At 39.8% G+C, this 27,275-nt stretch overlaps 2 pseudogenes; both read left to right on the top strand.

Moving 5' to 3' along the window:
* Window positions 1–8,526: 8,526 nt before the first annotated feature.
* On the top strand, window positions 8,527–9,361 carry LOC149842228 (zinc finger protein ZAT10 pseudogene; annotated as a pseudogene).
* Window positions 9,362–22,689: 13,328 nt separating this feature from the next.
* On the top strand, window positions 22,690–23,349 carry LOC149842227 (inositol-tetrakisphosphate 1-kinase 1 pseudogene; annotated as a pseudogene).
* Window positions 23,350–27,275: the final 3,926 nt, after the last annotated feature.

The raw sequence follows: 27,275 nt of genomic DNA, 5'->3' as shown, positions 1-27,275 counted from the left end.
TTAAAATATGCATGATAACAGATTGAATCAATGATTCTACTATAACTAACCCATAACAAAAAATACATAAGTCAATTTTCTCGGTCCAAGCCCCATAAGCCCAAATTAGAAAGGCTTATATGTTTTTAATTATGTTCAGTTGTAACCATGCTTAATCAATTTAATTCAGTTCATGTTGTACATAACTTGAAAAAATTACATCTCAATAACATATGGATTTAAGAAAATTGAATTCCAAGAAAGAGCCTAAAACCTTAAATTGATTTTTGAGAAATTTGAGGGTCTGATTCTCTTAAATACAAACCATTCAAATTTTATTAAGCTCAGCATGAACTCAAATATTTAACAAGCTAAATATGATGGGACAATTATAGTGCAGATCTCTATTGAGTAGAAAATGCATAGAGTATAGGAACGCGCGATGTGCATTGACTTGATCGGTGACGTGCGGTGGTAGCAAGGCACACGATAGGCAATAGTATCATCGTTAGTGCATTACTCTATGGCAGCGCAGGCGTGGTGCGTTGTTTGGTTAAGTAATATCAGCGGATCAGAAGATGTTGGCTTTGGAGATCTGGTTAAAGGGCATCTCAGCTTGCAGGAGCATCCCGTGCATAACGGTTGAATGCACGGGTGTGCGTGTGGGTTAAGACTAATTTTCTCAGGGATCACATTAGGCGATTTCAACTGAGTATGATGACTCGGGGCTAGGTGAGTGAATGACTAAGCACCGATGAATAAGTCTGAGTGGTGTTCTTTGCTATGGTGTTCAATCATCAACTAGTCTTTAAATTGGAGGCCTCAAGATCTTGTTCCTTCAGTGGTGAGGCTTTACTGTGACGTACGCATGGAGTCACAATATGCTTCATGTTACGCAAGGCTAAGGCAATGTTTGTACTCTTTTCGAAAGTGATAGCTGGTATGACATAACTATGCACTAAGTAGCATTGACTAGATGAAATACACATATGAAGATGCACTTGATCAGATTTCGCTAGGCAGCTACACATGAGGTGGTGTGCAAGGACAATGAAACGATTCAGCACATGAAAATGTGTTGGTACGCGGTCTTTGGCTATTAAGCTAGTCAGATTGAGCAGTTTGACACATCATGGGTTTACGAAACATTCTATGCCCGTGACAAATTAGTTGCAAGTGAGCAACTAGAAAGCTTGTGGTGGTAAGGACCGTTTCATTGCATTGGTTTATTGAAGAAATAGGCCTACGACAAAGGATGTTGGTGAAATGAGTTCACACTTTGTTGGGCTCATGGCCACTTAAGTTTATTGAATTAGGCTGCACCTAACCCATGCTTTTTCACTGTATAGTTGAAGAGAAAAGTAGTACTGTGTATCAAAAGTAGTTGACATATTCTCGAAGCAACAAAGAGTGATTTATATATAAAATAAAGTACAGTACTTACAAATGTTGTTAGGTACTTGTAATAAAACTTGCAACAAATCCAGCTTGTTATGACCACAAATATGTTAGTAATTAGTTTACTCCAAGCTTTCATACTGCCCCTAGCTAAGATGGAAAGTCAGGAAGGTATTACTAGGCTGTCAATGAGTTGGATATGACCTGGACCTGAACCCAAGGTCTCATTATAAATCAGATCTAGTGGACTAGATTGGGTTGGATTTTAACTCGGGTAACCAGCCTGGGCCAATAGGTTTTGTGAAGGTTTAGGCGCCAGTTAGTTTGATGTATAAGTATGACCTATTTGGATCCGGTTGGTCTTTATACCAACAGTTTTTGTTCATGCAAGAAGGGAATGACCCTCCTGCTAAAAAGTTAGGTCATTCATTGTTACCTTAAATGATCATGTGGGGGGTGCTTTTGGCAAATCTGATCATGGTCGTCAAAAGCCTAAGAACTGACCCTTGAATCAAAAATTTTGTGACATTATAGGATTTTATAAAGATATAAAAATCAATACTTTGAAAGTTTTGCATTAAAAAATCTTATCTGCACTTTAAAATAGGGATGATAGATGATCGGGAAAATGGGGCCCGCCTCGCCTCATCCCGCTTGGACCGGGGATGGAGGACATGAAACAGGGATGAAGGTTAAAATCAAAACTCATGTAGGGATGGAGGCGGGGAAGGACTTACACTTTTCCCGCCTCAATTCTCGCCTTGCCCCGCCCCTTCCCCAATCCTTCTAAGGATGGCAATGGACCGAGGGAAAATGGGGCTCCACCCCACCTCGTCTCGTTTGGACCGAAGATGGAGGACATGAAACGGGAATGGAGGTTAAAATCCAAACCCGTGCGGGGATGGAGGCAAGGATGGAAGTCCAGATTTTGAGATGGGACGGGGGTGGAGACCTTGTCCCCCGCACTGGTCCACTTTCATTCCTACTATAAAAATTTTGATATAAGAGCAGGTTCTTAAATTATTTACCATAGTACTCATATAGCCACATACTCATATTTGGCCATAGCACCTTCAGATATGATTTTTGAAATTGATAATGAATGACCTACCTTTTTAGGTAGGACCATCCCCTTACTTTGTTAATGAAAGACATTTAATTAAGAAAAAAACAAAAAAAATTGTTTTTAAAATAAAAATATCAATTTTAAACTCACAGAGTTTTACGCTGCCGAAACAAAGATTTTAAGTAGGACTGGCAAAGCCTGCGTGGCTATGCCTCTAATCCTAGGTATGGTTTCTCCATGTAAATATAAAATTAAATAAAAAAATAATGAGAGCAAAGGGTCTTCTAATCTGGATCCAAATCATTGAGTTTATGCTACCATGTCATGTCTAGTCCTTAACCTGATTAGGCCGGATCAAATTATGTTGGGTATGGACATATTTGACCGAGGACATGGCATTGGATAGAAATGAATGGAGGAGAAGGATTCATGTGGAAGACCCATAATGATTTTCTTTGTTGGTTCATATCGCCGACCCCAATTGTTTTGGGATGAAGGCGTAGTTGTTGTTGTTGTTGTATGGACATATTTGATTAGTTCCCTGCTTTGGTTTGCATCTGATCTGGATGGATTCAACAACATCGAGATTCAAATCAGATCGACTCGTTAAACTAGATTAGGAGTTGGTTGATTTTTTATGTCAAGTGCATCCTAAACTATACTTTTAAATGAGCTTGATCTAATTGTTTATCACCTGATCCAAATGATCAGACATGACTGGACCCATGTGCTGAGTTGGACTTTGACCAAACAATTTTAGAGATGATGCACCTTCCATTTCGAGGATGCGGAAAAACTACCGCTATCAACTACTCATACCCAAATTACACTAGGGAAGCAAAAGCAATGAAAATAATAATAATAATAATAATAATAATAATGCATAAATTCAAGAAAAAATAACAAGGTTTTGGGGGTGTTTTTTTGCAAATCCAACCTCATAAATGTGTTTGACATAGTTGATTTGGTAGAAAATGCGCTTGGATCATATTTTTTTATAAAAAAAAACATGATTTTTTAAGCATTGAATATTTATGAAAATTTTAGCCTGTTGATTTTTCAAACCTTATGAAAACCTATCCTTAGGGTTGTAACTGGGTCGGGGTCGGGTCAGGTCTTATTAGATCCGATTTTAATCGGGTCTAAATATAAGACCCAAACCTGACCCAATTTAATTCAGGTTCGGGTACAACAAGAAACTGTGAACCTATATGGGTGAACGGGTTCGGGTATGGGCATGAGTGAAAAAGTAGACACTACAAGAAACCTGTGGATTAGCGACGACCTAAATCCGTCGCTAATCCGACGTTAATTCATCGCTAAACTGTTTAACGATGGATTAGCATCAGATTAGAGACGAATAGCTTCCATCACAAATTTTTCGATGCTGAGTAGCGACAAAACTTATCTGTTGCTACTTTCGTCGCTAATTTACGATGGATTAGCGACGAAAATGATCCATCACGAGTCTGACACTATTTTAAATTAGCGACGGATAATATCCATCACTAATCCATCGCTAAATTTAAAAAAAAAAATGCTCCCTGCCGGGCGGTATTCTGGCAGCAATAGGCCGGACTTGGACCGATTCATTGGCGGCGATGGAGGAGGAAGACGACCCACCACCGGATCCCAGCAAGTCGTACTCCCTCGGCCCCAAGATCTCCGATTGCGTCTCGCAGAGGTTGGAATGAACCGATCTCGTTGTTGATGGCCATGACGGAGACGAGGCTGATGTCAAGGCGGATGGCGTCGCGGAGGCGGTCAAGGTCGAGGAGGCCATCAGAGCCGACAGGGAGGTAGGTGGTGTGGAAGCGACCTGCTCCCTGGCGCGCTCAACCGCCTCATCCGACTCCCAACCGTAGAGGTGAGTGCGGGAATGGGGGTTGCCGAAGCGGCCAGTGAAGAAGGGCAGCATCGCGTTCAGCACCCGCGGGTCCACCGGCAATGTCGATTGCATGTTCAGGTACAACGACTGCCCCTTGATCCACACGCCCTTCATCGAGATTCCCCTACCCTCCTCTGCTGCGTCGGAGTTGGGCGACGGCTCGACGGCCATCACGGCGGTCGACATCGGTCAGCGGGATTGTCCGACGAGCCTTGTCAGTGGTCGCTTGACCTCCTCAACGCCAGGGATTTGATGGGGTTGAAGGGGAAGATCAGGACGGATGTGGTCGTTTGAGAACGGTTTAAATCTCACATCAGTTTAAATTTTGAACGGGGGAGAGAGGAAAAATTTTGCGCCTTTTGTGGGATGGTTTAAATCGAAAAGTAGCGACGGAATTAACGAGGAAATTTTTTCGCCGCTAATCTGTCGTTAATTAGCGACATAATATTTCTCTCATTAATTTTGTTGCTAAGTTCCTACAGTTTTTGCGACAAAATTTTTTTGTCGTCGATCTATCGATAAATAGCGACAGATTTGAGACAGAATTTTTACCGTCGTTAATTTCAAAAATATTTCAAAGATTGGCGACGGATAATGTTCTCTCGCTAAGTCCGTCGCTAATTTGCGATGAAAAAAATTCATCACAAATATCCGTCACTAATCAGGGTTTTTCTTGTAGTGAGACTCATATGGGTTAATGGATTCAAGTCTTAATGGGTTTGGGTTTCAACTCAAGTCTTGGCATGATAAGTATTATAGACCTAATTATTAGCTAATAAAATATTTATAAATTAATAAAATTAACTATTTATTAAGAAGATTATATGCTAATAAAATAGAAGCTTAATAACTATTAAATAAAATCAGGGTTTGAATAAAAAAAGAATATATCCACACCAACAAAATATTTTAAGTTGAAAAAAAAAACAATGCATATCGTATTCAAAATATATCAAAATAAATGAGTTATGGAGTTCACTTTAATTCGATAAATTTTCACGAAAAAAGGACAATATAAAGTATATGCAAAAATGAATTAAAGTTTAAATTACTAAAATGAAATGCATATTAATGATAAGTTTATCAATATATTGAAATGTTTAATTAAATACATAATGTTTACTAATTAGAAGCTTTCAGATGGATCGGGTATGAAGTGGGTTCAGGTATGGGTCGAGTATGGTTTCGTTCAGGTTCTAGTGTATAATCGGTTCAGGTACATAATTGGGGCGGTTTCATTTTTAAAATATGGAGAATCATTTAGGTCCAAGTACAAAACCAGGTCGGGTTCGATTGGGTTGGGGTCTTTATTTACAATACCCATGTCCCGACCAGTTTTCGCTACAAGTATATATTTTGAAGCCAATCCAAACCCACGAGTCCACCAATATCGGTTTGGGTAAGTATAATTGGTTCGGGACATCAGGTTAGGTTGGGTATACTCGACCTAGTTACACCCCTACCTATCCATGTGTTATATAATTGGACGGCTTAAGAATTGATTTCTATGAAATCATGTAGAATGCATGTGTGGTCACTGGTCAGATTTGATCTTTTTTAACTCTATCTCTAACTCACTAGAGACTCGAAAAGTAGAGAGAAGATGTGTACGAACAAGATACCCAATAACAATAAGAAGGAAAATGATTGAATAGAGGAACTCCCGAGCATTTGGTGATCTCATATGTGTCCATTTTAATGAAACAGATAACTCATTATTTGGATGAATCATTTCTTTGGGTATAAGAAGACTCTGTAAACACTTACTAAAAATCTCACTTGTCAGATTTCATTGTGAAAGAATCGCTCACAATAGAATCTGAAGAATTGATCATGATATGATATGTTTGATCCATGCCTAATATCATACAAAAAAGATACAAACTTTGTGAATGCTACTTAGTATCGATAATGGGCCTGAAAAAGTATCTAAAATGGTGAAATTTATATATTAATTTGCACCCTGCTAAAGTAAGGAACTATCACAATATTATTTTTTAACGAAAAAATGATAAAATTGTCTTGCTTCGTATGTTTCTTTTATCAGTTATTTTTTAAGAAAATGTATATTATTTTATTATATAATACATCTTTTAGTCCTTTTAATACTTTGTATTTATTAATTTTTTTGGTTAATTTATCCTCTATTTTCGCTGGCGTTATTTTGTGGAGTTAATCTCTTGTGGGCTTGTGACTGACAGTGGACTAGCAGTTTGTGGAAGCACAGGAGAGGGAAGCGAGTGAGAGTGTGCCACGTAAGCGTGGTACGTGGTGGTGGAATTCTCTAGATGGCCGACGTGAAGGACTTAGCAACAATTAAAAAAAGGACGCGTTTGGTTGTTTTGTGCCAAACACGGGAAAGAGGAGTCGGTCAGCCGTCCCCTTCCCACTTAAATAAAGTTAGCTAGGTCGGCTTGACTATTATTACCTTATCATGCATTCCCATGTCATGGTTTGAACCTATCAAGAATGAGACGCCCACTTGATAACTAACTAACCCCACAACAACAACAACAACAATAATAATAATAATAATAATAAGGGCAACAAAAAACTACTACAACAACAACAAAAAAAAAAAAAGATAAATTTCTCGGCAGTGAAATTTTGGCGGATTGATATACAGTTGATTTTTTAATTATGTTTGTAAAGAACCTGCTTGTGCGTATGACGCAAAGATGGAGCGGAACAAATCCGGGTCTAAACTCTAATTAAAGGGTTCATTTGAATCCTGTTTTAGTTTTTTTTTTTTTTTGTATTTGGGTTTTGTTTAGAATTAATTAAATCTTTTTATGTAATGGATCTATCTTACATTCAAAATAGGATTACAGTTTTACTTTTTTTTTATAAATACTTGTTATGTGGGGAGATTAGAGAGATATAGATGATTAAAACTTATTAATTTTTTTCTGAATTTTATGTATTTTTTCGTTATTTTTCTGTTTGTTTGGATTGTCTTATGTAGGAGTACAATAACATAAAGATTTTACGCATCTTCGGGATCAATGGTGCATCGGCATCATAATAAAAAGATCAAAATTATGCTTTTTTATTAAATAAACCATGCAAAATTAACGTTCAAGAAAATTTTTAAAGATTGCTAATTTCTTTTATTTCTATGATATAAAAGAGATTCTCACTGATGTCATCGCCTGTGGTATTTGTTGGGGGTGATGACGATGATAAAGATAACGTGATCATGATATTAACGAAATCGTTAAACAAATTCTTTATCTTAAAGATATATACTTTTATTTCCGTTGATTACTTGGCCACAAGCTATCAAATAATTTAGAAGCACTAAAAATAAAGATTTTGCCTACTGAACATTATTGTTGTATTTTCACTAATTTATTATCGGTTAAAATAAAATATGCATTCACATGAGAACCACAGTACCAGACCTAGACTCGACCTGGAACTTGGTGTGTCACCTATTCCGGCCAAGAACCTGACCTGGGTCCATGTATTAATCGGACCTTCGGGTCTAGACCGATAGGTCTTAATCGGGTCTTCTTATTTGTCACCATACCCGGACCCTATAGGGTTTGGTCCAGGTAAACCTGAGCCGTTGACACCCCTAGTTGGATCCAACCATAACTGGACAAGGCAATACAAAGACAACGAGGAACTGATGTAGAGTCGGTTGAAAACGGTTCAGCTCCTTTTGATCTGAATCTAGCCCCAGATCCAGAAGTCCATATACGGCCAGACCTCCTACCCAGTTTTGACCCATCTGAGTCTCAAGGGACACGCCAAAGGCTCCTTGAACCGACTGATTTATAACTTTGTCATTCCAAACAAAGAAGTTGGGGGCTACCTAAACCTGCTGACCACAATAATAATAATAATCATATTATAGTATTATTACCTTATTATTATTATTATTGCCAAGCTATTGACTCTTACAAAATGTGAAGTCAGCGAAAGGCGTGAGTAGAAGGAAACCGTAAGCTATGCAACCAGTAGTTTCCAAGTTCCCCTTACGTAGAGAGAGAGAGAGAGAGAGAGAGAGAGAGGAAACAAACAATCCCACTTTAAAAGTGCCGTCCAAAAAGGAATACCCCAAGTTTGACCCACACTCTTCCCCACCTCTCTTACTCAGCAACTTCCCATTCTCGACCGCCACACACTCTCTCTCTATGTATATAAAAGGACTACCGCCGCTCCTCACTTAAACGTATCTTCTTCCCACTCTCTCTCTCTCTCTCTCTCTCTCTCAAAAACACTCCCATGGCTGCCCTTGACACACTCACTCTAGCCCACAACCACCACCGCTTCGCCTCTCCACTCTCCACCACCGCCACTACCACCACAACCACCACCACCACCTCAGAAGAGTACGCTCCCAACTTCGACTCATGGAAGAAAGGCAAGCGCTCCAAGCGTCCCAGATCTGAAGAGGAGTACCTGGCTCTCTGCCTCGTCATGCTAGCCAACAGCAGCCCTCCTGCAGCACCAAAACCAGCACCAGCACCCACCTTGGCCTATAGGTGCACGGTTTGTGACAAGGCTTTCCCTTCCTACCAAGCCCTCGGCGGCCATAAAGCCAGCCACAAGAAGACCGACTCCGGGGACCAACAACCCGCATATCGCGCCAAGGTCGCCAAGATCCACCGGTGCTCCGTCTGCTCCAAGCTCTTCACAACAGGCCAGGCTCTAGGTGGCCACAAGAGGTGCCACTGGGAAGGTGGTGTTGCTGCAACCACCAACACTGCCAATTCGGATCGGAGCGGCAGCGGCAGCGGCTTGGTGCAGTACTCCAGGGAGCGTGGGTTCGACTTGAACCTGCCTGCAAGGCCCGAGTTTTGGGCTGAGTCCGCAGATGATGAAGTCACCAGCCCTCTAATCCTCAACAAGACCCACTTGTTCTAGCCTAGATATATATGTAGACCCTTTTAACGTCACATAATTCTTTTATGTCTTCAAATTCTTTGATTGTTGTGTATACGAACAATTAGAATCAGTCGCTCTTTTATTTTTGTTGGTCTGTTGGTTTTTTCACTTTTATATATCAATTTTGGTTCAAATTATCTTGTTTTTTATTCAATCTTGGTGGATGAATGAGTTGAGATGAGAGAACATGTTTTTGATGTGAATGAGATGCACAGGGAAAGCAAAGGCGGTTTCTCTGCAGTTGATTTGTTCCTATCTTCACATTTTTGTCATCATTTGTCACTATTCTGGATCAGGCCTAGTAGACAATAAAGAGGCAAAAAAAAAAGGCTTCATACTATTACTGTGGCAATATTCAAGCCGACGCCCACCATAGGCCCCACCGTAGCTTCGGAGCTTGCCGCTGGCACGATCACTGTATGGCAAGCTGAGCAAGAGTCACCAGAATCTTTATCTCCGGTGGGAGTTTTTCCGAGTTACAAGAAAAAAAAAACAGTGAAAAGGGAAACTTGGTTACTGTGGATACGTGTTGGCATGAATAATAGAAAGAGTGGCGTGTGAGCGTATCAAGTCGTATGTTGACAAATGAGATTCATTGTAGATAACTTGCTTCATGACGCTTTGTGGAATTGTTCAAGGCATTTATGGTTGGTTGTTGGAGTTTTTGTTTATATTTCAGGCTCTTTCTTGGAGTGGTGCACGTCTTGTTATAGAAAGGGGGCAGGGGAGAGTGGAACACATTATTATTAAAGGCAAAGATAGAGAGCTTCAACCTTACATGTGCAATGCTTTATCCTTATCTGAGTTTAGGGCGAGTGGGGTCCATTAATGGGTCAGATTCATGTTTCAACTTGTCACTTAGCTTGCCTGATTAAAGCCAGACTCTAATCCAAGATGGGATTGGGTAGAATCAAAGCCAAAAAGGTGTTGACAAAAACTGGTTTGATCTTGTTTTTCTATATCAAACTATGGATTGGTTGGGACTGGTTTTGGAATAGGAATAGAAATAGGAATATGGATTAGATGGATCAGTTTATTTGCTCCTTACCTGATTCAATTTTTTTTTTTCAATTACCATCCGATACCTATTTGGCTCATTGGAGTCAAATCTTGCACTAGATCTACAAAAAAGAGATGTGGATCAGGCTTTGATTTTATGTTACCCATAAGATCATGCACTGTGATGACCATTTCGGGCTGGACTTGCCTAAATTCCGTTGAAAATTTTGAAGGTTGACTAGCCATCTAGAAACAACCTGTGTTTGGTCTGGACTCCATCTATAAACCAGTTGCTATCTAAACCAAGATTAGTAAAGGCCTATGTGTAGAATTGTTCTTGCACCACAAGGATGAGGGTCAATAACAATGACTTTTCTTATTGTTATTGCTCTATTTATATATTGCCTCTATAGGTCTATAACGACAACAAAAACTAGTAGTCAATTTTTGACCTCAGTTGAGTAATAATGATTATATTTGTAGGTCATCGTTAATGTGTGACTCAACATCGACGAAAAATCTCATCAAAACTAGGAACACCAATAGCAGCCAACCACTTATAACGATGACATTTCTGGGTCGCCTTTATAGCCTATAACGGAGAGAATTAAGTCGATGTTATAGTCGATAATGGCGAGAAGTAAATCACCACTATAGGCTATAAAGATGACAATTACGTCATTGTTATAGGTTGTAACATCAATATAGGGTTAAGGTCGATAACTATAACACACAAATATTATTTTTATAGGCCTTACACTTGCAAAAATTATTTTTTATATCAGTTTTAATTTTGTTACATTACATTAGTCAAATATACACTTCAAACATACATCTATTCAAATATAAACATACACTTCAAACATTAATTCAAATATACACATAAACTAGCATTTATACATCCTTAAACATATATTCAAATATAAAGATACACTTCTCCAACCTCTTCAAACATTCATCATCTTCAACCTTCTCAAACATTCAACTTCAAATATATATTCAAATATAAAATACACTTTAAAAAACAAACATATACCCTCTTCAACCCCCTCTCATACATCTTCTTCAAACCTGCAACACACACTTCAAAAAACAAATATACATCATCTCCAACCTCCTCCCCTATATTTTTTTCAAGCCTGCAACAAATACACTTCAAAAAATAAACATACGTCATCTTCAACCCCCTCCCTTACATTCTCTTCAAACCTACAACAAACACACTTCAAGAATGAGTATAATTTGATAATTAAAAAAAAAATCTAAAAAAAATAATTATAGTAATGTTAATGATGATGATGATGATAGCAGTATGAGACATATTTAATGGCCAATTATAATAATTATAGGTATGTTTATAACGGTAACATATTTAACGATCATATAATGTCGTCATTATAAACATGCCTATAATGACGATATATAAAGGTGATATTATAGACATCTTTAATGATGACATTTGTGTGCCACCAAATCATTCCTAGGGATATCTAAACCGTTATTGCTAAGTCAATAGTGATAACTTTTTTTTTGTCACTGTTAAAGAGTCGCCGGTATTGACTTTGTTCCTCGTAGTGATTGTAAACTCTTATCACAGTTATACAACTCAAGATTGTGGGATGTTCCTACAAAGTAGAAAAGTGACCTAGGTGCAACTCAATGTGCTCCCATCTAGTCAGCTAAAGCTAAAGGCAGCTAAAAGTGATCTCATAATATTTTGCCGTAGACTTGAATAACAGGTAGGGATGGCAGTGGACCGGGGGAAAGCGGGGCCCCGCCTCGCCCCGTTTGGACCGGGGATGAAGGGTATGAAATGGGGATGGAGGCGGGGGTGGAGGATAAAATCCATCCCCGCCGCGGAGGCGGGGCGGGGGTGGACGTGCACTTTTCCCCGCCCCGCCCCGTCCCCGCCACTATCCCCGCCCCAACCCCGCCCCGACCACTTTTCCCCGCAATATCCCCGCCCCGCCCCACCCCGCCTCATCCCCGTTTGGACCGGGGATGAAGGGTATGAAATGGGGATGGAGGCGGGGGTGGAGGATAAAATCCATCCCCGCCGCGGAGGCGGGGCGGGGGTGGAGGATAAAATTTTGAGGCGGGGCGGGGGTGGAAACCTTGTCCCCTGCCCCGCACCACTGCCATCCCTAATAACAGGTAAAGCCATCTTATTGAAAAGTTTCAACAAGTATGCCAACGACCACTAATGAAACTGTGGTTGGCCGTTAGTTTATCTTGAAAAAAAAAATTGAACAATTTCAAGATTAGTATTGGAAAAGGGGTCGTTGTTTGAGAAAAGGGGGATAACAAAGTGGTCACAAACAATGAATGAGGAGAAACAAAAGGTGGTCACAAACAACATCAAGTAATAATCCATAGAGGTGGGGTAGAGGGGGGCTATACTCATTTCTACAAGAGGGAAATGCTATGGGCTCCCTCTACTCCACTTGCAACTGAACTATGGTTACTGCGTTTTGGATTTTGATAAACTGAAGCATTGATGATGTGGTAACCCTGGGCCAGGTTCTATTTTGTCACTATAAATAAATAAATATATATATATATATATATATGTGTGTGTATATATATATATATATATATATATATATATATATATATATATATATATATAGAGAGAGAGAGAGAGAGAGAGAGAGAGAGAGAGAGAGAGATTTTGTTGGTTTCTACTGCCAGGTTCCCTTAACATTGAAACAATGTAAATTTCATTTTTTTTGGAAAAAGACAGGGCGCCAAGGTTTCCATGTTTAGCTCAAAAGAGGATAGGTTTGGCAAAACAAAAAGATCAAGCAAAGGGCTTCCCAAGATAACGAACAAGTCCTATCAGTAGGATTTCAACAGGTCGGGTATGGTTCATATCCAGGTACAACCAGACCCAGACCTGTTTTGAGATGCTGGTACCAAGTCCAGACTATAGTTCAATCGGACCCACCATAAAAAAAAACCATACCTGGATCCTATAAGTATTACATGAACCAAACCTGAACCATATCTGGTAAAATAATTTTTGTTTATGCTTTTTAGATTGAAAAAGTGGTCCTTTGTCAGAACTGGGTTTGGTTCCGGGTCTGGTATAAAATTTTACAAAAGATACCTGGCTCCATATATTAATCAGACCCTTCGGGTCCTACCTAGATTTTAATCGGTCCTTATCATTAACCAAACCCTGACAAATGAGGTTTGGTATGGGTCGGATCTGGGTCAAACCTGACCCATTGACACCCCTACCTAGCAGCTATCCTCTATTGCCTTTAAAGCTATGTCACAAGGATGCGATAAGGACGGACACCATAAGAAGGACATGGGACAAAAGTTATCAAAGTTCTCCCTCTCCAAAACCTTGGTTAATTTAGATATGCCCCTGAACCAACCATGGCGAGTAGGGACCCGAGAATACATATGATAGAATCCATCCCACATTCAATCTTAACCGTCCATCCAAAAATTTGGATTAGTTCGCGTTCTCACCCATATGTGGATTGATCCTAGCCATCCAAATGCATCAGTTGGACAGCTCGGATCAACATAGGAACCTCTATATCATATGTCAAAGGATCCTATCCTAATTGGAATCATGGCACGCAACTTGATTTTTGGTTCCTATTTGGGGTAAGTGTGTTGCACCCCCATCTTTGAATTAAAGTTGGCAAAATAAATGGAAGCCATGCCTTATGGGAGAGGGCTGATCATTCCTTTGTTTGGTGAAAGTGCGAACATGTCCAACAAATAAGGCCTACACCATTGTCGTGCTACCTGTGAAAAAGAGAGATCTTTTAGTACTTTACACATGTCATCAGGCATCTATTGGGCCTTAATTTTTATATTCTTTAGTAATCACACAAATTTTATTTCTTGGGAAGTGACCTTTTAGGTTTTCTAATCATAAAGGGAGCACAATTTTGCTGGCACGTCTCAAAGTTTTTTTTTTTTTTTTAATCACTGAAAGCACGAAACTATTTATGAGGGATTGATTTTAAATGAGTAAGTGATATTTCTCCCACGGGCTGGCCTGATTGATGTAGGCATTACCAAATCTGACTTTATTGGATATGCCTTAGATGGGAGTTAGGGCTGAGAAGGCTCAGTTGGGCTCACTCATTCATGATTGGCTCGTGTAGATGGCAGGCCGAGCCATGAGCTACTCAGTACTCATTTAGCATAAACTAGTGTGCAGCACGAACAAAAGGGAGCTCAGCTGTGTTTTTGGTCGAAGCAGGTTATATGTTACCCCCCCCCCCGAACAGGGCTGGTAGCTCAATCTCATGTTCGGGGGTTCCCAAATAGCGTCACGTATAAGATGCCGAGCGCCACGTATAAGATGCAGACCGGCTAGTATCCCCATGTGTGTCCGCATCACATAGCATCGTAATTTGGTGTCGTCGCAAAGACTTAAGTACCCTTTACCATCATTCTCTTCCTCTTCCTGGAACGAACATAAATGCCCTTCATCTAGAAAACTGAATCAGCAGTTCGTGAAAAGGACAAAACTGCCCTCCATTGTTATCGCGCCAAATTTTTTAGCAAAGTTTGCATATGTAGCAAGTTGTATGTTGTAGGATTTAAATAGTTCAAAACAATTCATTCTCTCCCTAAGCAGAAAACTCTATCGGAGCATACTTTGCCTTCATCTGTTGTCGCCGGATCATCTGTTGCCTTCTTTTGTTGCCGCCGGAGCATCCTTTTCTTTGCTCTGCTACCGTCAGAGCATCCGTTTTCGTCTTACATCGTTGTCACCATCTGTTGCGTATACGTTCTTACTGTTTCTTACTCTACAGTTGGAATATCCAAAATCCTATCGTTTCGGTGAGTTTCGTGTAAGGTTTCGTTATGCAATCTGAAGGTTGCTTCTTATACAACGACTTGTAAGTTTGAATCAGCGACAATTTATACATTCAAAGTAATAGCGATGTGTGTTTATTTAAATACCTTGATTTGTACATAAGTTTGCTAAATCTTACAATGATGTGTACTTATGAAGCCAAATATTGCGACGATTTATAATCATGATGATCGTTTAATATGTTGTGCAGGTTAGCAATGTTTGCGGTTCATCAGAGAAGAGATACTCCGTCGTTCTATGGGTTGTGTATTAGAGAAGTGATCCGCCAGTCCCATCTATCTAAGGTTTTTAAAAGGTACCAAAATATACTTAAGATTGAGAATGATAAAGACAATGAAAAGCGTTGAAATTGTATTATGCGGAGGATTATCTATCAGATATCGAGGCTGCGGACCAAAGGACGAATGCTGAAGAACTAAAGATGCAGAAGAAGGATGACCAAGAGAAGGCAAAACAAAGAAATAAGAAGGAGAATGAAAAGAAAAGGCAAAGGAAGAAGGCAGAGGAGAGGAAAAGGCAAAAAAAGAATGAGGAGGAGAGAGAAAGAGAATTGAACAATCTAAAGGAGGATGCTAAGACGAAAACACACAAGCTGTTGTTGGAGCATATAGCAATACGAAACAGGGTAAAACTACTGAAGGAGGCGGAGGAGAGGCGAAGGCAATTGAATAAGGAGGAGGAAGAGAAAGAATGAAATAAGCTTTAGGATGAGGAAGAAAAGGAAAGGCGAAGGAGGGAGAAGGAGTTTGAGGAAGAGAAGGAAATGCAAAGAAATGAGAATGAGGATGAGGAAAAGAAGAAAAGAGAAATGAAGGAGAAGGAGGAGGAGGAAGAAAAGGAAAGAGAGAGGAAAGAGAATGAGAGGAAGAAAAGGAAAGAGAAAGGAAGAAGCAGAAGGAGGAAGTGGAGGAAAGACGAAAACAACTTGAGGAAGAGAAAGAAAGGCGGCGGAAGGAGAATGAGGACGAGAAAAAGAAGGAAAGAGAAAGGAAGGAGAAGGTGGAGGAGGAAGAGAATGAAAGGGAAAGGCAGTGGGAGGCAGTGGACCAACCAGAAAGGCCTAGGTTAGAGGGATTGGTCGAACAAGAGAAAAGTGCGACCTAGGTAAATAAATTCGTCCTGTCTGTGAAGATTTAATAATATGTTTAGCGATTTTGGTATAACAATTACTGTGTTAGGTATTAATATGTATAGCGATTACTGTGATTGTGTGTGTGCAACCATTATTATTTACAGTGATTAGTAGAATATATTATTTATAAGTACAAATGGTATTAATTTACAATTGGTAGAAATAATATGTTATTGTGTGTTACAGGAAGATCATAGAAGAAGTAGAGCACCGGGTGAAAAGCTCGGAGGTCAGTGTCAATGGCCTGTAGTTCTGTCATGGTATGGTCAACTGAGTGCATATCAGAAGGATCGATTACGAAATATGCACTTCGGTGGCCTTTTGGACCAGCAATATTTTGAAACTTGCTGGAATACCATGACCCACCTGGTAAATAAGTAGAATGATAAGATGAACACATTTCAGTTTGATTCTTTTGAGATCACCATGACTCTAGAAGATATGACGAGGATCACTGGCCTTAAGTGCGACGGCGGTGCTGTCCTATTACGGCATTCAAACTATAATGCAAGGAAAAAATGCACGGCCCTTCTAGGAATGTCGATGGATGAATGGAGTCAATGTATTTCTGGTGGAATCAATTTCACATCAATGGAAGTCTCATCTTTTCGTAATAAATGGAAAGGTCGCTCCGCTACTTGTGCATATGAAATAGCTGACCAAGAGTTATGCAGCTTCCTTCTTTATTTTTTTTGTCTTACTTTATTTTCCGATTGTTCTGGTTCGAGAATAAGTTACATGTGGTTGCAGTACCTAGACGACTTAGACGAAGTCGACAACTATGCATGGGGTGCAGCTATGCTCGCACACTTGTACAATCAACTCTACCGTGCGAGTAAGGGTACGAAAATAGTTAAAGAATTTTGGTCATTTGTTCAGGTATTTGTTTATTACATACTTAGTAATTGTAGACTAAGCTCATTTAAGGTTGTAGTGTTACTAATATATTATTTTTGTTAGGCTTGGGCGTGAAAACATATTATCCCATTGCGTCCATATTGTGGCTCTGCGATTTATGGTTTTCCAAAGATCGGTCGCTGGGCTAGAATAAACGTCACAGTTCATAATGCTAAGTCCATTTTAGATGGGCTGCAACTAAATGAGGTAAATGTTCTAAAATTGTTTACAATCGGGTCGGCATTTATCATTCAGTATTATAAATCGTTGTAATGTTTAGCATTATTAAGTAATCTTTGTTGTATGATTTTATCTTCCATAGTACATATCGTTGTCGCCATATCATTCTTAAGTAAATTGTAATATATTTGTCACTCGTTATTAAAAAGAATTACCAATGTACAAGTTTTGTGGAGACCGCAAAAAAAGATGGGGAGGACGATGATAGCGATTTGTGGTTGTTTTGCAATTATGAAGCCGAGTTGCAGCATGGTAGTCGAGTTCTCCTACAATCTGGCTTGGGGCAGTCTATCCCAAATAAGCCTTTGGAAGTGAGAAGAAAGATGAATAGTGGTGGGGGCAGGAACGTGAATTGGTGCGAACGCTACAGGAACGAATTATTAATTTGGAACACAGGTGGTGTTCGTGCTGTATCATATGATTATAAAGGACGACAATTTGATCCCTTCTATTTTCAAAGGTATTGGGAACCTATGCGGCGAAATCTGGAGATTGAGAAAATTGGGAACCCATGTCTCCCAACTGCCCCCTTTCATGTTGCATCCCAGCATCTACAACCCGTCTGTCGTCTTCATCCGGTTACAACAACGATTTCCTCAATAACAAATCGCAATGAAGAGCGAAGACTTGCTACAAAAGAAAACGTTGTCTCCGCCGCAAGGTTCGAACTGATGGAGAGGGAGAATAAGAAATTAAGGACAGATGTAAGCACTATGGGGAGACAATTGAAGTCAGTGGTAGTGATGATGACCAATTTTTTTAATAAGATGGACGCAACCAAGAAGGCACTCAGGACAGACAGTCCACCAAGAAAAAGAAAGAGACGAGTCTATCATATTTCATCTGATTCATCAAGTGCCACAAAATAAACCCTAGGTATTCTTTTTTATCACAATAGGTATTTGTTGTAATTCTATAAGTAATTGTCGTAACGTGACATTCTTTTATTATTTAATTCTTTTTTATTACATCTAACAGACATGTTTCGTCTATGGAGCTCGTAAATAAATAAACTGTAATCGAAAATAGATGTCTGTTGTTCAGAAATCGTGGCATTTCCTAACCTCCTTGATTGAATGAAAATCGTAATATAACTCGCAATATAAATCGTCGTTGTTGAATGAAAATCACAATGAAAATCACAATAGATGTTTGATTGACACGAGTAATATTGTTCACAAATCACAATATAAGTCATCATTTTTTAATGAAAATCGGAGAACACATGTGATTTATGCGGTCAACAAGGTCACGTAATCGACATTAGGAAATGATTAAGGTCAAGATTGATATAATAGATCATTTATGTTCAGCAATCGCTGTATTTGTCTCCACCTTGATAGAAAATCGCAAAAAGGATTTGCGATATATGTCGTGAACAATAATTGAACAAGTTCTGACGTCGTAAATGATAACAGTCTACAGCGACACAAAAAGTTTGGTGCTCAAAAATTTCTATTGATGATCATCAGTAAATTCAAATCGCGCAATAGGTTGTCGGCCAAAAGCGGTACAATATGAATCCTGCTCAGAAATCGCTCATTTACAGGGACACCTTGAATTCAAACCTTGAAATAGGATTGCAATTCATGAGGTCAACAACGCCTTATAATATTCGGCTTTCGTTAAACGAAGTCATCGGTAAGAAGATTTTGTTGATCGCAAATAACAATATTGCTGAACAACGTGCACAAAGCATTAATCGAGGTCATAAAACATTCTCATTCAATCGTCGTACTACTGACACGCCTCGCATGTTCTAGAGTACACTAAGTGAAAATGGATATATGTCATCAATAGGTTGGCGATGTAGGAAATGGAACATCTATTGTTTAGAAATCGCAATTTTCCTCGTAGCCAATGAATAAAAATCGCAAAACTCATAAGCGATTAATAGAGCCTAAAATGACTCTATTAGCTCAACCTCCTTGAATGCGACGTATATTGTCAACAATCGTTGTACACGTTAATTTCAATTATATGCAATTAACAAAGGTTACTAATGTTTTGCCGAGTAATAGGTTAGCTATTCATGCAACCACCAATGGCTTGTAATAATCACCCTTTGTAAACAGTGTAAGTCAACATCGATTTGCGATGTATGCAGACAACAAGACTCAACAATTTTGCCGGTGTTAAATGATAATAGTCTAAAGCGATAATGAATGTTGTTAAAAAACCACTAAGGAAAGTATGTGGCATGAATATATCGATGTATCCATATATGATAATCAATACAATAATCGTCAAAGATTATACATACCTTGAAACCAGGTTTGGTCGGGTTGGGTCAATCTCCCACTCAACTATTGTTATAATATGCAATCGAAATGTCATTTTTTTATTTATTTAAAACACAATCATTTAATTTGTGAGCGGTTTTCGAAAAAGGGCGGCATGTGAAACGACGTTTCCTTTATATTTGACTGACAACATCGATTCTGTAGCTGCGTTGCAAATGTGTCATCGATATCTTCGTCCAGGCATGACGCCGAAGAAGAGGACGATGGGAGCAATACGACCAGACATGACGCCAAAGAAGAGGACGATGTGGGCAATACGACTAGGCATGGCACCCAAGGAGAGAACGATGGGAGCAATATGACCAGGCATGGCTCCGAAGAAGAAGACAACCACATCCACAGGACCAGCACTAGTGCTTAAGGCGTATATTTTTTGAACCTCCTGATCGGTTTAGGCAACATTTGCCTTTTTATGTTGTATATTCGATTTGTGTTGTTTATTGTAGAAAATAATTTCAATGTCGAATTCTAAATACTATGCTCATGGTGCACTCAGTGCAACATCCACAGACAAGGGTGGGCGACAACGCTCTAAAGAGTTAGAAGATAACATCAAGCAGATGCAAGATGAATTTGCAGACGGGAACACTATCAGTAATTTTGTACGTATGTAACCACTATCATTTTCTAGGTCAGCGGTTTGTATGTTTTGAAGTTCATAATTTTTTACAACCAGACAATGTGTGATTTTGTCAATTATATTCAAAGCAACGCAACGAACAATACCGTGTGCATCATCACCCCTTATTTCATGGTATGTCTGTTCTGCTCTTATTTTATTTGTTTTTATGACTTACTCACGTTTCTTGGTGGAACCTTACTATTTCGTGCAACAGATGTACGTCCGACGAAAGCCATACACCAGTGGATTCGTAGATGCACTACCTTATTGAAATATCGATGATCACTGCGTAGACTTTTCGAATTTTGAAAAGGTAAGTGAACAAACCTCTTCTCCAAGGTTTAGTTCTAACATCTCCATCACGATATGTCTATGGATTTATAAATTATTGTATCGATTCACAAATTTTACTTCCTACACTCTGGCAAAATTCCGAACATTGGGTCTTATACGAGATGAATTTACAGGAAAAATAACTATGATGCTACAACTCATTGGACTGCCACAGTGGTGGAGAACGTGACACTATGCATTTGGTAAGCTTCTGTTCATAGGTGAATCATAGCTATTTGAGGTGGACCGAATTTTACTATATTCTTCATTTATCACAGGCGAGATTCCTAAACGACCTTGTGGGTGTCGATATTGTCGAGTGGATGTTGCTCTGTGCTGACGATGCTCCTTTACAAAGTAATGGGGTCGATTGTGGCATATTCGTAATGAAGCATATTGAAGCAATATACAATGAAGAAGAACCTTGTTTCGATGCTATATGAGCTTTGTATCCGCTGTTATTGGGGATTCCTGCTATATATTGGTTTCACATTACATATTTTGTTGCAGGAAGATATACCGAAAGTACGTGATGAACTATGCCGAAATTTGATTGAGTTTAAAAAGTCGACAGACATAAATAATTAGCCAACAAGACTACTTATAAAGGAAACGGACGACACGATCCAGAAAAGTTTGCAAGGATGTAAATAGATTTGTAACAGATTTTGGAGACTGTCTAAACCAATTTTTGTAGGAAAATTTTGTAAGACTACAAATTTTGTAAATCTGTCTCCGTTGAAATATAATTTGAACTTTACAAAACATGCTTGTAAATCGTTGTACTGCTTCATTTATGAAAATTAAATCGTAACGAGAAATAGTTTTGTGTTGTATGCGGTGAACCAATGCTAGTAATGTTGCTCTTCAGTAATTAAAAATACTGCACAACGAAAGATATTTTGTTGTTGTTCTGAAATCTTTGTATAACTCACACTCCGTGAACGAAAATCGCGAAAATAGATTTCCGCGATTTGTGGTCCACAAAAGCACGTAATGTTCGCCCTTAACAAATGACAAAGTAATTATCGATAAGAAAGGTTTGTTCTACAGAAATCGAAGTATTGCTGAACTTACGAGAATGAAAATCGTAATATATATGCCCCATCGTGAACCAAAATAGTGCATAGCTAGAAGAGGTGCTTGATGCTTAGAAATCGTTCTATTGCTCAATGTCATTGAATTAAAATCGCAAATGGTTAAACAGTCTAAACAATGTCTCATTTTCTGTGAAGGGATTAGTTGGGAGAGTGACTCGGGCCGACCATTATCGAGGTGTAAGTCCATAATCTACACCTAAGGACGATCTTGGGCCTTCAGCTTGACATAGGACCCCGCTTGCTACATGGGATGCCACCTTGGTGGTACTTCAATCAATTATTGAGTGATTATTCAAGTCAACTCAATATAAAACCTATACTACTTGGTTTGGTTACCAAGGTCTACATAATTCAGTCAAGTTGTACAGGTTGGTTGAGTAAAAAAAAAAAGGCATGTTAGATATTTGAAACAGGGAAAAAGTGAGCCATTTGCAGCTTCTTCTTTTTTCTATGACGATGAGCTCTCTTCATGAACCGGGTTAATTAATAGGCTCCCCCCCCCCCCCGCGCTGTTAGATAAACCCCCATGTGACACCCAAGCTAATCCCAAGTTGATGGCTTGTCCTGGATTGAACAAAAAAAAATGAAACTGAACATTGATTATGTTCGTTCCGTAACAATTGTTCCAAGTTCAACGTTTGTTTGGATCGTACTCAAGATGCTATGTTCTAAATGTCCGTTGTTTCATGTTTGGTATCAAGAAACCCTCGAATTGATCAGAATTTGATAGGAGGGATAGCTTTTCGGTGCCACACGATGAATTCATTGTGACTCTGTTTTAGAAGATGGCGTTCACTGCCAGCAACTTCTACTCCCAAACGAAATCCGTCGACACCGCACCGCTGAACAACCAGCTCAGACACGCCAGTTTGCAGATCTCCGACGAACTCATGTTTATGAACACGAAAGCGATGCAACTCTCCCGGATGTACCCAAACCAGGCCGTCGAGGAGATCCATCTGGAGAATTTAGAGAATTCTGATGGCAAGTGAGGAGGCAGAGAGTAGGTACAGGATCGGCTATGCCCTTGTGCCGAAGAAGCATGATAGTTTCATCCAGAAGTCTCTAATCGACCGCGTGAGAGCGCACGGCATCGATCTGGTCCACATCAATGCCAAGAAGCCGCTGGCGAAGCAGGGGACCTTCGACTGCATCATCCACAAGATCTATGGCGATGAATGGTGGAACCAGTTGCGCGAATTCATAGAGAGGAACCCTGGCACCTGCGTGATCAACCCATCGGAGGAAATCGAGCCATTCCACAACAGGATCTCCATGCTGCAGGCGGCCTTTGAGCTTCGGATCTTGCAAGAGAGTGAGACCTTCAACATCCCCAAGCAAATCATCATCTACGATGTCGAGACACTGAAGACGCTCGTCGACCTTGAGTACTCGATGATCGCAAAGCCTCTGGTGGTCGACGGGAGCGTGAAGTCACACAAGATGTTGCTCGTCTTCAACCCAATTGGGCTCGCTAAGTTGACGCCCCCACTAGTGCTACAGGAGATCGTGAACCACGATGGGGTCATCTTCAAGGTGTATGTCGCTGGCGACCATGTCCGGTGCGTGAAGAGCAAGTCATTGCCGGACGTCTTCGTTGATAAGCTCATCAATTCTGTTGGATCCCTCTTGTTCTCGTAGGTCTCCAACATAACAGAGAACCATGACAGAGAGGCGTACTACAAGTTGATGGGCCTTCGGGAGAGCGCGATGCTCCCCCCCCTAAGCTTCTTGGAGGATATCGCGAGGGGGTTGCAGAGGGCGATGGAGCTCAAAGAGACGTGCCCGTCAAGACGAAATGAATGTTCCCCTCGTCCTTGTTACTTTTGTAACAGGAGAGAGGGTAGAACGAAAAGATCTTGTGTACAAGGACGTGGTGGACGTGCGAAACGCCGTCCGCGGCATCCAACATTTATTAAAAATCACCGTTCTCAACGAGATTTCCGTCTAAATCACTCTGGAAATGGCACATTAAACATACCCTTAGAGAGCACATTAATTAAAGGCACCTGCACACCCTATGAGAGTTGAACCTGGGACGAAGGGGTCAGCACCTTCTTCCCAGAACTCCGGATCTAGGTGCGATCACATGGCACAAAATTTATGGCTATCACCCTCCATCAGGCTTTGGACCCCATAACTGACAAGCCATGTCCTCAGATGGAGGGTGATTAGGTGCATAAAGCACAAATATTTATGAAATTATATCGCACCTGATCTTTTCACTTGCCATTTGGCCGACCAGGGCAGGTGTCATTTGCAGGTATTTGTTATATGAAAAATATCGTATACTAAGCCCAACGAAAGATTGCAAGGGTGATACAATGGCCCACGATAAGTGAAAAAAGGCCATACCCATTGCCGTCCCTAATTTCAAAATTTTAAGGAACTAAACGCATCCCTAACCTCTTGCCATTTGCTTGAAGTGGCTGCTCTCATAATTCAATCTTACATTTTGCACTGGCAGACTCAGCATTTTACCATTGCACTAAACAATACCCCTTAGGAGCAGATCCAGTGATCGAGGCCGAGTACTTTAAGTACAAAATATTCGGTTTCACACCTTTCATGTTCATTGACAAGGTCAAAAAGAAACAAATAGTCACAACTTTCTTGAATTTTTTCTCCAGTCTCTGGGTTGTTAGTTAAGTTATAATTTTCTATCCACGGTTAAAATAATATTTCAAGAGTTTCTCTCCAAAAGATGTGATATGTTCAAAAGATTGCTTATCCAGAAAAGGGGGTTAATATATATATATATATATATATATATATATATATATATATATATATATATATATATATATATATACTCAAAGAAGCGGCAGAGACCTAGCTGCACTGGTTCAGCCTGTACTCCGGTCTCTGTTCATGTCAACATAAAACTTGAAGGGCTTACCCCTCGATCCCAAGGAGTCGCCAAGCTACGAAGGGGGTGATGCCCATGGGATTTGAACCTAGAATGTCGATCAAAATGTCTAGGCCACACCCCTTGGGTCTAGTTAATATTTGGTGCTATTGCTATTGAAGAGATGAAACGCTTGGAGTATAAATCAACTTCTATTCATATTTTTTAGATTTTTTTGTATATAGGATCTTACCTACACTGTGATATGTAAGCAGGTTTTTGAAGGGCTTCAAAAGTCAACTGCTTACAATGCACTAAAATGTCGTGAATAAAAGAAATAATATTTTTAGACCAAAATAACATGATCTAATGTTTGATCCTTGGCAAACAATAGTCTTGTGCCTTGAATAGCACAGCTATTAACCCTTCAAAAAAATATCATAAATTTTATTTTTTATATTAACATGATAAATTTTTTTTTTATGAAACGAGATAGTTGAATGGTTAGGTCGCACTCACATAACTGAGGGTTTAGAGTTCAATCCCAGGCAACGGCGCTTTTGTTTTTCTGCTTTTATCACCGCGGGTAGCACGCGTGGCCAGTGGGGTAGTTGTGAAGCTACTAAGATGAAGGCACCAGATCAAACCTACTGGCGCATGGGTGTGTCCGTAGCTTTCAGAGGTGGGTCACGTAAGGATGGTCGTGTGGCTCAACCCGGAGTTTTCCTCGCTTTAGCGACGATTCCTCATCATAAAAAAAAATTGATGCTACACATGCCAAAAACTGAAAAAAATATGTCACCCTCTTAACTGTAGTTTTGTTTTTAGGGTCTCATCATCACCATCATTAGCAAGCCTTATCCCAACTACATGAGGTCAGTTTGTGTATGTGGGCACTCTTTATAGTAGAATATGCTTTGAATGTGCTTATTAATCGCATTAGGAAGTAGCCACAAGATGTTCATATTTGGAGAAGCTATGAGCATCTCACTTGGGTAGATGCCATCATAACACTTTCTCAAGTTTATAGTGAAACATTAGCAAGTGTAAGTGGTGATTGTGATTATCACTTTCTTTTTTTCTTTTTTTACTCAGAGAAACCACCCCAGGATCATAGACCTAGTAGCCATGGCTCTGCCCCTAATTACGGCCTCTATCCCAGCAGAATAATTGAGGGTTTATCCCTCGCCCCGAAAGAGTCACCACACTTGGGCTTGCATAAGGAGCGATGCTCATAGGATTTGAACCTAGAGCCACACACCAAGTGGCCTAAGCCCCCATCTCATTACACCAACCCCCTTGTGGCTTTTGATTATCATTTGATATTGGTTCTTCTTTGAATTCTGTGAAAGTTGGTCATAAGACTGCTCATGTGACCAAAGCAAATGCCTACGTGTCAGGTCAAAGGCCAGCCAAAGCTAAATGAGTCTGATTCCGAGTTTTAAGCTGTACATGGTTGACAAGTCCTAACCTCCAAAAGGCCCCAGTTATTGGGTCAATGCTCACCATTTGTGAATGAATTGAGACAAATAGGAACACTAGGGAAAAGTTGGGCACAGTTCACATATATAGCCAGCGGTTTGGCCAGGTTGCAATTGGTACTTCTTTCTCTGACTCTTCAATAAGATCAGAAGAAATCAACAGATCAAACACTTGATCAACTCAATTCAATTAATGTCTCTCATAATGACTGAGAAAGAGAATATCCCACTTTGAAATGCAGAAAATTTCTGGAGAAAGTAGCTATTCCCTGTCCAAAGCTCCAGAGAGAGAGAGAGAGAGAGAGAGAGAGAGAGAGAGAGCTGTGGTTTGATAGGGAGTCCCGGCATGCCAGATGCTTTTGCAGAATCATGAATCAAATGTTTCATTTCATATGGGAAAAGCCATCCCACACCCTTTACGTGATCCCTCGTGAAAGAAAAACTGGGATGAATTGATCTTTTTGAGAATCTTTCATTGGGATGGAAACACAGGTTTTATATATTGCCAAAACATGGTTTCAGCCAAAATATACGTCGTCGTCGCCGAAATGTAGTGTCATGATGAAGCGGCCAAAACAACTTCTTGTGAATGGTGTTGAGGTTGCCAACTTCATCTCCAAACAGTATTTTGGAAACAGATGATGTTGGGAAAACTTCAGTGCACTACTCCCAAATAGAAGTGGGCATTGGGAAAACCAAAATACACCTCTAATTCAAGTATCGCCAAATAAAGTTGGCTATCATATGTGATGAAGATGATCAGTAATTGGCATCGTAGGAGGTTTTTTAATTATTGAGAGGTTTTTTAATTATTGAGCCTAGACAAGAGTTGAAGTGTTTGTACTCAAGTGAATAAGGCAGTTAGAATATCAAAACTCTCTGCACGTGAAGCTCCTTGGATTCAAGTAAATAAGTTCGAGGAGTGTTCTACACCTAGTGCCTTAAAGTCATCTGATTTAAGAGCCATCGGCCCAGAGCTCGCTACAAGAATTTATTAGAAAGCTCGATTAGTAGAGTCATTGCTAAAACAGAAAGAAAAACTATATGTAACTATGAAAAACTAAGATGTAGTGACTCGAGTGACTAAGTCTGAAGGACACTCTGTGTCTAGTGCTCAATGTTGTCTGGCCTAGGAGTCACTGACCTAAAGCTCGTTACATGAGTCATGAAATCTGAAAATTGACATAGTTCTTAATTAAAAAAAAAAAACTTAAAAAAAACATGCAGCTTAGCTTTTC

This window comes from Nuphar pumila, chromosome 3 (assembly GCF_984573655.1).
Source record: "Nuphar pumila chromosome 3, dmNupPumi1.hap1.1, whole genome shotgun sequence".
Lineage (NCBI taxonomy): Eukaryota > Viridiplantae > Streptophyta > Magnoliopsida > Nymphaeales > Nymphaeaceae > Nuphar > Nuphar pumila.
This window is presented reverse-complemented; position numbering and strand designations above follow the sequence as displayed.